This window comes from Sinocyclocheilus rhinocerous, unplaced genomic scaffold (genome assembly GCF_001515625.1).
Source record: "Sinocyclocheilus rhinocerous isolate Xijiao unplaced genomic scaffold, SAMN03320098_v1.1 scaffold62, whole genome shotgun sequence".
In the NCBI taxonomy this organism is placed as follows: Eukaryota; Metazoa; Chordata; class Actinopteri; order Cypriniformes; family Cyprinidae; genus Sinocyclocheilus; species Sinocyclocheilus rhinocerous.
Genome location: NW_015656585.1, coordinates 3165636 through 3179968, shown reverse-complemented (window position 1 = coordinate 3179968; position 14333 = coordinate 3165636). Strand labels below are relative to the sequence as shown.

General features: G+C 37.9%; 1 protein-coding gene across 8 annotated transcripts in view; it reads right to left on the bottom strand.

Annotated features, from left to right (window-relative positions):
- mef2cb (myocyte enhancer factor 2cb) overlaps window positions 1–14333 on the bottom strand; it is a 77197-nt gene that overhangs the window by 61351 nt on the left and 1513 nt on the right. For 6 of the 8 annotated variants that reach the window (XM_016527816.1, XM_016527820.1, XM_016527821.1 and 3 more), the window contains exon 1: window positions 5413–5645. The exons of 1 other annotated variant lie outside the window; for it this stretch is intronic. The gene's annotated coding sequence lies outside the window, so the exon portion shown is untranslated. Of the gene's footprint in view, window positions 1–5412; window positions 5646–7391; window positions 7492–14333 lie in introns of those variants that run through there. One more of the 8 variants, XM_016527817.1, reaches the window with a different exon arrangement.

Genomic DNA, 14333 nt, shown 5'->3' with positions numbered 1-14333 from the left:
AAAACCACACATATCAAATTCTGTATAGGGAGAGCATTATATTAAGAGAATACAACATGAATATTGGGCGGTGGGGGGACAGCAGAGCTCACCAGAGTCTCGGCAGGTATCTCCCTTGCTTTCCTCATCTATTTATAAACCATGAGCCGCTCTGATCCAAAAATAAGACAGTGACCAATTTTAACCTGAACAATACTGCAGGCTCACAATCGTAGTCCCTGGCACACATATGCACACACAGGCAGAAAAACACACGCAAAAAAAAGTCAATCTCATGGCTGAGCTATTTCTGGCGGGACAGCAACATTTAGGAAGTGTGGGCCACGGGCCAGCGAGCAGTTTACTGACACGCCTGCGTCACATGGTCTCTTGTCACAGGAGCTCCCGCCATTGTCAGGGTTGAGCGCGGACACACACACACGCACGCACGCACAAGGTTATTTGTTTTTCCAGAGGGGCTGTAACAGAGCAGCTGCAGGTGAAAGGAGCCACCTCCGCACTTCACCATACAAAGCAGAGCACTCCACGGCCCGTCCTGCACTGGCCAGCAAACCCTGAAGTTTCAAATGAAGTGCTGCTCTTATTAATTATGCATACAAGTCGGTGCTGCACATTTCCTTTCCTTCTTTCTCTCTCCCTCTCTCTCTTTCATTCTCTTCTTTTCCAGATGGAGCATCTGTAATAAAATTAATGACATCATTGGCTGTACTTCGGAGTAACTACTGGAAGAAAAGTGATACATCAAAGTAAACAGTGTACTGTGGAGAAGGGAAAAAAGGGAAAAATCTTAGATAGCTTCTAGACTGATCTTTTTCCATTGTTAGATATGAAACAAAGAAAAGAAACAGATATATATTTTATTTTATATTTTATTATTTATTTATTGTTTTTTAAGACGTCAGCAAGATGCTGTTAAGTGCTCATGGAAGAGATGAGTTTTCAGTTTTCAAAACAATATTATATCGATCTATATCTATTCTTCTTTTTTCACTGTTTGCTATAAAACACAGTAAGAAATAACAAACAAAATCTCAACATATTCTATACAGTCTGAAATCAATTGCAGAGGCATTTAAAGTGGAATAAAACCGACTTAAGACAGAGCAGACAGCCAATGGCTGAAACTGGCTCGTCTGATTGGTTGTTTTGGCGGTGGATGACAGCCTGCTGAAGGACCCTGTGCAAACGCCACCATAAACATAAAGGCATTAAGTGTCACAATGCCAGGCTCACAGACACATCTCCTCTTCGGTTTTCACGACTTTTCTTTTTCTTTCTCTTCCTTGAACCTCGAGTGTCCAGCGCGGCACGCTTTTTCCGAAGTTTCAGCCTCTGCTGCTGACAGGCCGCTGTTGAGAACGGCGCAGATGACTGCAGAAAGACACACGTGTGTAGCTTGGCAGGACACCGCTCGTGAGAGCTGCTCTTGCGAGCGCCTGAGAGGCTGTCTTTGCAAGCTCGGCTGAATGAAACACCTCAACCTCACACTAATGAAAAGAAACTCTTATTTCCTTCCATCGTTTTATGTTCAAGCGTATTTGAATCACGTCTGGCAGTTGTCAGACGAAGTGGCCTGTGTTTACTAGCGAACAAACTAAAAAAAATAACACGTGAAACAGTATATGATGTGAAAAATCACGGCGTCGCAACACTTTGAAAGTGTCAAAAGGACCGTCGAGTCCATTGTGAGTGCAGAAATTGCTAAAAATTGCCTTGCCACACGGCACTGTGCTACGGGCAGCTCCGGCGACAGAGACGGCGGGGTTATGAATGTTATGCGAAGCTGGGGCATAGAGGCCCCTCTGTCCCCCCTCTCACCGGAGAACCTTACAGAATGACTGGGCTATGCTGCCCCACTGACAAAGATAAATTACATTTGCTGGAAAATATTTCAGCATTTTTTCCCCTCCCCTCCCCTCTCGACTCGTCTCCCATTTTTTATTTTTTTGAAGATTTTCGTCGCTTTCTTGGCCCTCATCCACCAGTGTGCCATGGGTCCCTCTGCTGTGAAGCGAGACGCACATACTGTGCCACTGTGCTTTATAATGAAATGCACTCTCCGTCTCCAGTGTTTAAGCACGGAGTCGGCAAACGCAGATCCAGATGGTTAAAGAAAAGTTGGGTGCCATCAAGACTTAGAAACTTGACCGGATGTATTTATTTATTTATTTTGCATTAAATCTGAAAGTGTGAAGTCTCTGAACTGGTTCTTCAACTGCATATTTTCAATCGCCAACTCTAACAGAAGTGCGACATCCAAAAAAAAAAAACCCACATAAACACACAAATGCTGGATTGCATCAAATATGCATGACTAGATAAAATGAGCTAGGGATGAACCTTTTCCTGAACAGTTTTTACTGTTCTCTGAACCATTATCTAGCTTAAAATGTGCTCTGTTTCACTAAGATACTGACCAAAGTGGAAGTGCTTGGATGTTTAAGGAGAGGAAGGCCAGAAGAGGCTCCCTGCTGGACCACCCAAAGCTGAAGAGGAGTTTATATGGAACAGGAGTCACCTTTACCCATCTGATTTTTTTTGGAACAGCACTTCTTTCATGTTCGCAGCGTGATATGTTGCGCACATTCATTCGGCGTATGCACGTACACTGACTTGTCTGTCATCGCAGCCTCCTCGTGGCAGCCTCTACCAGCTTTCTATCATCTGCTCGCTTATAAATACACAGTGAAATATAGTTTTTCTCATATCACGCAAATGCACATACACAACTCTCCTAACTATTTCCAGGCACATACACGCATACTTCTACAGCATACATAATCATTACTGTGTGTTCGGTACATACCACGTAAGCCCACAGCAGATCTTTAGAACAGAGAAGGCTCAGCTGAAAAATTCAATTTTATGCAGAAATATTCTTTTCACAATATAATTAAACATCAAAGGCAGGACTATTCCTCTGTGATTGAGCAGCACTCTGGTGAATCAACTCCATACACCACCTTCCACTTTACAGCGAGAAAGAAAGTTGCCAAGCGTCACTGCTAATTACAAAATAGAGACAGAAGCAAAGTTAAATTCATTATGCAAAAACCAGGACAGACTCGTGTGCGCTGTGTACGTTCATCTAATGCCAAACATCATAACCTCTTTGAGGGTAAAAATGACTTATCTGAAGCTGGTTTATTTGCTTTATTAAACTAATTTTTAGCCTAGTAAATGAAGCTAAGAGAGTATGGAAAAAACTAAATGAGAAAATGTTTGACTTCACAGACTCAAAATTAACACACTGCTGTGTAATAAAATGGGCTGATATTACTTTTTATTATTATTGCTGAAGAGTTACAATGAAAATAAAGGCTTTTTTCTTTCTCTGTGAGCTCATGAAACTTACTGGGAGATAGTGGCAAATGTTTGGGGGAAAATTAGAACACATTTAGATTAATGACTATTACTTAAAATTAATTACTACATATTTGTTTTGCATAACGCCTGCTTGAAGATGAATAATCATTCATTACACTGCACATGCTTTCTTTAACTGACAGCAAAAGAAGTGTATTTCACCTATCATTTTCCTTGGACAGTACAACCTAGTGTAAATTTGTGCTTTGGAGGGGCACACAAACTGTGCCTGTAAATGCCCCTGACAATCGGCTCAAGTACCTCAGCCAATCAGAGTGACACGTGGAGAGCTGATCCCTCTTTGGGAGAATTGTAAGGCCATTTTGTCACTGTTGGTTTTGTGAATCGACAGAAGCCTAATCCCTAGTGATTTCCTAGAGACGACAGGTCTGAGGAGGATCGCTCGTGTTTGTGTGTGCGTGTCTGTGCGTATATGTGCATGGCTATCAGAGGACCCTCTGAGTGCAATCATACGAGTCCATATGCGACTGTGTTCATTTTCCTCTTGGGCAGATTAAGCAAACACTAAATCCCAGAAGAGCAACAGGTGAGTTACTCACACACACACACGTACATACACACACACACACACAGACACACACACACACAAACACACACACACATATACAGGAGCTTCATTGATTGTGTTTGCATGTCCGACAGTATAGTCTGAAAGAGAGTGCACACGAGGTAGAAGTGACAGAAATACAATACCCTTTTGCATGGAGAAATTGTACCTCTATTTGAAATTTAGCAGTGCTACTGAAACTGTTAAAACAAAAACTATGACAAGTAACCTATTATATTCTTTCATGGTTAAGTACAGGAATGCTAGAAAAAAATATGTTAAGACATAAAAAAGTGCCAAAAAATAATTCTCCTGTTAATTAAACAATCTCATTCTTTCATTTACATCTGTATCTGTCTTCACCTTTGTTTGTAAAAGTATGCAGATTCTCTTTTTTTGCAACTACCAGCTTAATTAGTCATTTCAAAATGTAATTAGATTATAACAGCTTCTTACAATAACTCCTGAAAAACTGATATAAAAATGTTGCATGTCGTTCCAAATGCTACATTTAAATACATATATAAAAAACACTTTTTTTGTCTTGATAAACACTTTAATTCATTATGATAGCAGGGAATTGTAAATTGTAAATCTGGTCCTCATCTTCACTCTAGCTTTATTTAGAAATAAATCTCTCTCTCTCTCTCTCTCTCTCTCTATATATATATATATATATGTATAGGCTATAAACTCACAAGTGTGTATGTATATAAACTTGTTTTAAGCTAATACAATCTTAAGTTTAAGCTTACTGAGAAAAGTAACCAATTATATAGCCTACTCTCATAAAACTGAAAACTATGGACTTTTGGCAATATAATAAACGGATAAAGTCTCTTAGCTTGAGTTGATGTAGTAGAATATTTAGTTAATTACTAATGTTGCTTTTCATGAAGCTGTAATTTTTTTCTTTAGTTTTATTGATGTATGGATATACTAGCAGAGTTGGTCTAATTCAATTTTCGACTGTAGCGCTTGATTTACTTGCATATAAAAATAGTGAATAGTGTCAATGAGGCGAATGAAAGTTCATATTTGAGCGCCTGTTAATTCAACACAACATTTATCGGCTTATGACCCTTGGACCTCCATACATCACCAGACAGCTCTTTTACTATTTTCACAACGGCACTAACTGTAATTTCATACATGAGCGCTGTAAAGTGTGTCGGATTATTCTGCGAGCTGATAAAGCACTTTAAAAGAACCCAAAAAGCACGCGTCTGTTTTGTTCTCTTTAAAAACCCTTCAACATAAAGAAACACTAATAGTGATTGTCCTGTCAGCAGTCACAGAAATAACGTGTGTTGTCAGGTCAACTTTCTTAACGGAGATTCTGTAACACTTTCCTATGTGTTCTCGAGAAAAATAACGGAGATATAAACTCATCGAATTATTGTTTACCAACAATGTCACATAATGTAGGCTTATCAACGAACAAATACGCACCGGGGTCCGGTATCAGTGTCACTTACTTCATGGTGCGTCTGAAGTGTGTCCGGTGAAGTTTGTCCTGCGGTGTGACGGAAGGTGTTGAGCCGCCGGGTGGACTTCACCGCTTCACACTTAAAATCCACCAAAAATCACCAGCACCACAGGAAAAGTGTCGTTTTCTTAATGCGTGTTTCTTTTCTTGTGTCTAATAAAGCGTTTAAGATGCTGAGGTTGGTGTCGGTCGTCCACGGTGAGGAATGATTAAGCCGTTATTGCGCCTGATGACGGGCTAACATCAATCCAGTGTTTTAATGAAAGAAGCGCAACATTAATGCGTTTTTATCTTCTACCTGATAAAGTCAAATCACACTGTGTGTAATCAAAGTGTGCACAGACACAGAGGTAGCCTAGGCTACTTTTAGTTTTGTGACTTTTAATGATATTTTTAATTTATTTAAACTGAATATTTTACTATACAGTATATTATGTCATTTGTTGTAGGTTGTAGAGATATACAGGTATATGGTAACACTTTATTTTTACGGCGTCCTTGTTAGAAATTACATGTAGGCTACTTACTGTTGTAATAACAATAAATTATGCATAATTACATACAACTAAACCTAAACCAAACCCTCATCCTACAACCCTAACCCTATAGTAAGTACATGTAATTAATTATTATTTAGCTCTTAAATGTATAATTACACTGTAACAAGAACCTGAAACAAGGTTTTAATTAGACCCAAACCTAGCCTGATGCAATAAATACTGTAAAATATTTCAGCCCATTAAAATGTAAAACTGAAGTTTATTTCCTGTCTTATTTGAAGTATATTCAAAGTGAAAACCTGCAGTGATAGGTTCATTGCATGTTTTCAATAACTTTGAATTTAATTAGCAATAAAGAAAATCAAGCTGAAACATTGTAAGGTTAGTTAAATCAATGGAAACAAAGATAGTGTTCGATGTAAGCATAAAAAAACATTTTTTTTTGTTTTTTTTTTGAGAGTGTAGGGGAACTCTTAAGGTCCACAGAACTTTTTATTCTCTAGTTCTTTCGAAAACAATGTATACAGTAGGGCTGTAATAAATCCAAATCTGAAGAATCTATAAAGTAACATAAATTCTACAAAAAATATAGCAAATATAGCCAACACAAAAACTGTATAGAGCGATAATTTCTCCTAGCACTAGATTCATATAAGCCTCCATAGATTAGTGCTCTCTCACAGCCCAATCTTTTCGCCATATATTTAAATGAGCTTCCTTCTCACTGAAGATAAGTACTGTAACACATGCTAAACATGAATAAATCACAGACAGATCTGTCCCACCATAAAACGATTTTAACGCATCTAACTGAGGAATCAAGGGATGATAATTAGAGAAACCTTGGTTGCTATCACCAAAGCTCTCCATGCCAAAGACCACCCCGTGAATGTTTAGAAATAATGAATGAATTCAAGTTTAAAGGTTGATAAAGGAATAGAAACTATCATATTGCTGTTTTTTCAGTTCCCCATCTTAAAGTGGTCATCTGAATTTCACCATGCAGATATTTCATTGCTCCATGAAGCTATTGCCTTAGATTTAACCTTAAGCACCACTGGAGCCACTGACAAACAAACCAGAGGTAGAGGTAAAACATGAAATCAGTTAATGAATTAATAAAACCTGCTAATCTGCCTGACAGACTGTAACTGGACACAGCAGTATCAGCTTCCGTGGGAACCCACTTCTGGGTCACAAGACACTGTAATCTTGAATTGCATTTTTATTGGTAATTTCAATATCTTGATCAATACAGCTTCGGTCCCACCAGCTATATGATAGCACATGCTAAGTTTCATCAGATTCTCTGATTCACCATATATTTACATGGACATTTCCTAACATTTGGCCAGTCAGCTATATGAGTCAATGAAAATGTCTTTAGCCTCAGGATCAGTAGGCCACAGTATCATTTTTATTAACTGTTACATCTATTTGAAAAGCATGTATATTATGTTATACCCACTGTGTTCACAATTGCTTCAGTTCTTCCAGCTCCAGCACACAGTTTTACCAGGAAGACCCTCTTAGGTTTCAGAGTGCGGTTTTGTTTGTTTAGTTGGCACCTAGTGAAGAGACACAAAGAGAGAGAGAAATTCTTTCTGTGTTAATAGCTATATCTAGGCACAGTGTTCAAGATACACTGCATGGCTGGGGGAACTACAAAAGGAATAAATAAATATATTAACAATGTTACTGAACTGCCTCTTGCATATTCATGTCTTAGGTAAACTAGATAAAGAACAGGAAGAGAAACAGAAACAACAGTAACTACAGCAACTATACCGTATATCATTGATGGTGACCTGGCTGACTTAGATCTGCATAAGCATTTGCCGTTTTAACCACAAATAATCCATTACTGTTATTCTTTTTCTGGCATGCAGGAAATAACCTTTATTGCACATTTGCAGGTAAGTATTTACTATTTGTTTCCAGCCATTTTCTGCCATTCTCTTTATATGGATAGATATACACACACATTTTAAGATATAAAATAAATATATAAGAGCATTTAATATATTTAAAAATATTTTATATGTTTATTATTTATTTGACACATTTTAAATATATTTGATTTGATTTCGGATTGGTAAATTTAACTACATTAGTTCAGTCTACTAAACATTGTGCAGTAGAGCTGACTAATGAGTTTGTTAAAATGTTAAAATTGGCCTGTTAGAATTTCCCCAAAGGCACTTTACTCTAATATCTCAAAAGGGGGTTTCTGTCAATGGAATCATAAAACTGTAAAGATTAGTTAGTTTTCCTGACCTAATTTACAAACAGAAAGACACATTCTGTATACATTATTCTCCCTTTTGTTTTCTTTGGCTGTCGATCCCTAGACTGTCGGACCTGCTTGCCATCACTCAGGATCAACAATCCGATTTCCAGTAAGTTCAAAGCCACAAGGAAAGTGCCCAGTAGCAGTTATGTCATTTCGTATACACATACAAGAGGCTTTTCAGAGAAAGGTAATTTTGAGGTTTTGGCCTCATCTGTTCATGTTTGTAACGAGCAGATGTAAGGAGATGGAAGATAAATACACAATGTTAGCGGCTGACAACAATCCCGCCTACGTTGTTTTCTTTTCGGGAGCCCGGTAGTTACCCACGTGTGTCTTATTATCTTCAGTCAGACATAAGTAGCGTTCGGGAGGATAGAAGGACAAGGCCTCTATTTCATTTTATTTTAAGAGCACGATAAACATCAACACATTTTCTTTGGCAAACAGGAACAAGCAAGGCTGTTAGTGTTTGAGTGTGTGCGTGAGTATACGTGTGTAATCTGTTGCTGATCACACTCATGTGAAAACACAATCTGGCTGTCAGAGCTGATAACATTGTCAAGTGCTCAAACACCAGCGCTGAGCTTTCACAGTGCATGAGAGCGCCGGGATGAGCCTGTCTCCCAAGTCTGGCCAGATCATAGATTCTTCTTTTCCCCTCCTCATTTTCTCAGTTTATTTTACTCCTCCCCTCTGCTTCTCTCTCTCTCCCTGCCACCTTCAATTTCACCCGTTTCCTCTCTTTCCCTCTTTCCTCTCCTAAACTTTGAAGTTTTAGATAGGCAGACAGATAAACACACCGACAGGCAGGGAGAGGAAAACACACTTACTAGCTGGGGTATTTATGCAGCACAAAGTTATGTAAGAGTCTCAAAATGGGTGTAAAAAATGGCTTTAGAGGGCTACAGAACGGCATTTTTGTTTTGGCTTCAGTTCAGCATGCATTTATGTCTCAGTGTATTGTTCAGTTTCCTTATGGTCTGTTTTTACGTTGGAATGCCTTATATTTTAAAATTGTACATTTAAATAAACTTATAATATAATATAATATAATATAATATAATATAATATAATATAATATAATTATTAACCTATTTATTAATATAAAAAAATTTCCCCCTAAAATTATTCATATATTCTTGTGCCCAAAAGGCAGATATTTCAAGCAGGCAGATATTATTTTATTACTTTAATATAATATATTATATATGTTTTTGAAAAATTGTTATCTATAAATCAATCAATTAACCCATCAGGAGTTTGTATATCTGTCAAAGAATCTAATACAGTAAAAATTAAAGCTGTATGTTTTTCAAGATATTAAAGGGGCAGTGTGGTCTTTGAGATCCTAAAAGAGACATGATGGTTAAATTAAAAACTAATATGACATGGAACATCTGAAAGCATTTTAAGCTACAGTAGCTGCACACAAATGTATAAGACGTGTCTCTGCATGTTCACCTTTAATCATACAGTATCATTCATTCATTTCATAAAGGTCCTGCAGGCTAACTGAATCAGTGCCATCCTTATTTTTGGCCAATTTGGCACATATATTAAGCAAATGAATGCCTGATTTATCTTCATCCCACCAGCCATTAAAGATCAGGTTTAATAGTTCTCAGTAGAGGCTGAGATCTCATCTTACATTAGCTCTGACCCTTCAAAAAGTCTACAGCAAGCCATTCTACATATGGCTGCAACTTTCAATGGATCTCAGAGTAATAAAAAAGTGCAACTTTACCTTTCCAAGCATACATTTAACTTGGAAACTTCTAAAAGTGCATTGCTGATGAAATCATCACGGTTTGAGCCTTCTCTTCATTGCATTTAAATAGCACCTGAGCACGCTAACACATATTGTGGTTGGAAGAAAACCGGTAGTGAAGTGTTGACTCGGGTGGGGACAAATTTGGTAATTTGCATGTTCTGTTGGGCAAACAGCGCGTGAACGCTACACCTTTGATTCATTATAGATGAACCACAAGCAGCACAACACGGTTAAGCCTTTGTGCAGGATGCTGCTGCTCTGGTTTCAGTATTAAAGCTGTGTGCTGGAAAAAGCCACCCCAGTTCCAGTTACCCTGCACTCTACTGAAGTCTTTATCTCCCCTGTCAATACACCTGTACTCTGTCCCACTTGCTAATAGAGGCCTAAATAGGAGTTAGTGTCAACTGACAGTAAAAGTTGAAAACTATATTTGTTTTAACTCCAAACATGTATGAGCACAGCTTAAAGGGCAGTTTCTTGGAACAGTTCTCTATTGACTTGTGAGAGAAATGTGTACCTGCAATACATACTTCTGCCAGCAGGGGCACACTCAGGCTTTCTCACAGCTGAGTCAACCCTGTCCATCACAGCTAAATAACACAAGAGTTTAACTGTAAGTTAAATGGAGGCAGCAACCAACATATATAAACAGCATTATTGGAAGTAACATGCATAGAAATAAATTAATAAATAAATAGTCAGTCTCTTTATTTCAGAATTTAAATTTCTGCTTCCTAAAATATTCTGTTGATTGTATCACTTTCGCATCTTTGTATATTTCACCCTTCAGCTCAAAGTTCCCTTTGTCTGTCTAATGTTAAAAGCTGGAAAAATAAATATATATATATAAAAAATACTTTAATGATTTTTCCTCCTTTGAACGGTGGAAACTAATTCACTCATAACCTCTGCGAAACTTGCACAGTTATTTCATTGTTTCAACATGTTTTTTTTTTTCACAACGGCGGCACTAAAAAAGATGCCAACATCACATTTTTCTCTCTCCAGACTTAGAGTGCCAACCGGTGTTTCCTGAGCTTGAGCAGAAGTCGGGTCCTAACAGATGGTGGGCATTATGGACAGGCAATGGAAATTCTACCTATATTTTCTTACATTTATTTCAAACTGCTCATAATAGTTGCTTTACCAGACAGTGTAGATTAACTGTGCAGGGGGGTGGTTACGTACATGTATAAGTATGTCTGATGTGTTTTATTACAGAAAACGTTTTTGTCACAAACTCTTATTAGACATCTGCAGTTCTTTTAAATACAGTCTCTTTCATCCCTTCACTCTTTGTCTGTGTTGTTCTCTCATTTATTCTCTCTCTCTCCAACAGTGTTGAAACTGCTTCTCAGCGACACTCATACACACTTCAGGTGGTAAAGAAATCAAACTCACTTCTACACTTTTAACTCTCTTGATTTCTCTCCTCAGACTGCAGTAGAAAAAAGGACCATTGTCCTCTTGACCTGAGACATGAACTGAGAAGAGAAGCCCCTCTCTATGCCACATAAACCGCAGAATATACTGGATCTTAAGGCCCACAGTGGAAAGGCCTTACCCATAAATTACACAAAGCAACATTTTACAAAGTACCTTCAAGAAATAAGCTCACCTAAAAATGACAACCCTTTTTTGTTTTTTACTCACCCTCATATCAGAACTAAGTAAAATGTACACTACTGTTCAAAACTTCAGGGTCAGTTTAAATGTTTAAATGGCACTGAATGGCATTTAGTAATTGTGTGTATTATAACAAACATCTTCAAATATGATAAATTGAATTATTTACTTTCAAAAAAATATGGAGGTGGAAGGTCATGCTCACTATTCACTTTCCTTGTATGGAAAAGAAGACCTCGGACATTCCATTCAATTTCTCCCTCTACAGAAGTAAGACAGTCGTGTGTGTTTTAAAGGAAAATAATGGTGAAAAAATAATGACAGCATTTTCATTTTTGGTCAGCTCTCCCTGAAGAGTTGTAGATATTAATGTTTTTAAACATTTTATCAATGTGAGCAATAAAATGTTAGAATGTCAAATTATCAGTATACTTGCAGGAAAAGCCACTAACTTACTACTTCGACTAAATGAAACGTCAGAGTTTTTAACGAGGCAGAAAACCGCCCTCACACACACTCGCAGAAGCTTCACGCTGGAGAATATAGAAGCACAGGAGCGCTGAGTCTGAGGAGCGATTCTGAATGTACACATATCTGCGCAGCGCAGCTCTGCTGAACGGATGCCGCCTAAACCTCTTTGTGCCTGCAATAGCACCCCAGACTCATTCTTATTCAAACAAGATGAGACTGGAGGCAGGCAACAGAGATTAGCCTGAGATCAAAAGGCGGTGAAGCACTCGTGTTTTGTAGATTCAGACGGGCCCCATCCAGCATGTAAGATCCACGAAGGAGCAGAGCGCTGCGCCGATGCCACCCTCTCCAAGGGACAGAGAGGAGTAAGATGAGCAAAAAGAGAATAAAGAAAGAAAGGAGCAACGACAGACGGCCAAGACTACATCTCCAGTGTGAAATATTGGAATTAGTTTATGAAAAAGAGAGAGAAGAAAGAAAAAGTAAGCCGTCACTGTGAGCAATTATAGTAGGACAAAGATACCTCTCCCTTTTTTCAATGCTAGAGAGATGAAACTGTTTCCATATGTATAATATGTCACCGTTTTCGGAGAATTTGTTTTAAATATGAAATACTCGTCTGACAGACAGTAATATGGAAGCATGTAACCTAAGAACATAGCATCTGGATCTGCAATATGCAACATAAGGGTGGCAACTACTGCGACGCCTGCGTGCCAACTGTGATTAATATAAATAAATGTGGGGGGTTTGTTTCTCAACACTGTATATGTTTCGTAGTTAATGTAGACTTAATAGTGGCATTAGTGCACAAACTGGTCCGTCTTTGTCGCACCCTTAACGCAGAGTGCTGCTGGTACTTCAGTTCATAGCTAAAGTCAGATCGCTTATGCTTTTAGATGCACTGAGAAATACGAGGAAAAGCAAACAAGGCTGACTGCCATATTTGTGTAATTTCCAGTTAATTTGGGGCTATTATAGATATTGCAAATAACACGGGAGCCTGCGGGAGCACTGGAGAAGAGGACTAGTGCAGAAACACACACACACACACACACACACAGACAGACAGACAAACCAAATCCTGACATAGCCACTGGCGAATAGACAGAGAAGGGTTCAAAAAGAAAAAGGTGCCTTCTCTACAAAGTGCACCACCTTTGCTGCGAGAAAACAACGCTCTTTCCCAACCACAATTCAGATCAAAGATTTTTATTTATTTATTTATTTTGGTAGCGAGAAAGTTTTTCAAATGACAAACATGGGAGCTTTGGTAAACTGGGTCAGAGCTGCCTTGCCTGTGTCTCCATGTTGACCCAGCAGTTGGGTTACTGCCCAGAAGGTTGGGTTAAACATTCAACTCAATTGTTGGTTAAAAACAACCCAATCGCTGGGTAAAATATGGACAAACCATAAAAAATGGGTTTTATTTAACCCAGAATTTTTTAGATTGTACATTTCATACATATTATTTATCTATCTATCTATCTATCTATCTATCTTTCTATCTATCTATCTATCTATCTATCTATCGATCTATCTATCTCTCTGTCTGTCTGTAGGATATTTTTTGTGAGAAAAAAATAATATCACCTTTGCTGCGAGAAAACAACGCTCTTTCCCAACCACAATTCAGATCAAAGATTTTTATTTATTTATTTTGGTAGCGAGAAAGTTTTTCAAATGACAAACATGGGAGCTTTGGTAAACTGGGTCAGAGCTGCCTTGCCTGTGTCTCCATGGGGTGGGTTGGTGGGGGGTGCGGAATGTCACACCCTGAACACCCAGGAAGAGAGGGATTAGATGGCAGAAAGCTTGTAAGTGATGCTTTCTTAAAAATATGCTGCCTCAGAAATATTGTTCTCAGAATGCAAATAAACTACGCTAGAGGAGGAGGCAGATTGAATCATGATTTTATTCTCAAAGGACTAAGCTGATGTCAGAACTAACCGTATATTGTTGAGTCTTAAAAATATTGTAAATATTTAAAGTAAATAAAAATGAGAAAAATATAAGAAATTAAACAAAATATAAAATTATGTACATTTTATTCATAAGAAATTAAATACAAGTGTTAGATTTTATATGCAAATTGTATTATCAAGGACTGATGTCAAAACTAAATGGAAAAAAAAAAGTTATAATCTTATAAAAGATTGTCAAAACTTAGAAAAGATTGTAAATATAAAACATTTAATGTTTACAATCACTGTGTGTGTGTGTGTGTGTGTGTGTATATATATATATAT